The sequence below is a fragment of the Crocuta crocuta genome, unplaced genomic scaffold (assembly GCF_008692635.1).
Source record: "Crocuta crocuta isolate KB4526 unplaced genomic scaffold, BGI_CrCroc_1.0 scaffold2088, whole genome shotgun sequence".
In the NCBI taxonomy this organism is placed as follows: Eukaryota; Metazoa; Chordata; class Mammalia; order Carnivora; family Hyaenidae; genus Crocuta; species Crocuta crocuta.
In genome coordinates, this window is record NW_027527892.1 from 109,522 (window position 1) to 109,933 (window position 412).

At 31.6% G+C, this 412-nt stretch overlaps 1 protein-coding gene across 1 annotated transcript in view; it reads left to right on the plus strand.

The window, feature by feature from the left end:
- Nucleotides 1-412, plus strand: part of LOC144245678 (ubiquitin carboxyl-terminal hydrolase 9X-like) — a 137,960-nt gene that overhangs the window by 18,562 nt on the left and 118,986 nt on the right.

A 412-nucleotide genomic window follows, 5' to 3' on the forward strand; every position in this document is an offset into this window, starting at 1 on the left:
GTGTTCACTGGTTGAGAACTGTTACCAGTCCTTGAAAGTACATAATAGAAGAGTGTTAAGAAACTTTTGAAGCACTTTGTCATGTCATCGCTATGGCATTTCTAGTGATTTCCCCCCTGAAGAATCTGTATAGGAAAGATTGGAAATATGACACTAATTATTCTTCACAGATAGAATAAGAAATGTGCTAAGGTACATTTTAATGAGATCATTTCTGGATTTGTAAAAAAAAATCCANCCAGAAATACAGTTTAAACCTGTATTGTCAAACAGTAAATTTAGTTAACATATATCATCTCATATAGGTTTTTTAAAAGAAAGAAAATTTTTATATCATTGTAAGAACCTTTAGAATGTACTGTCTGTACCACAGTTTCCTCACATAATTTCCTCACATAACAGGCTTGAAATG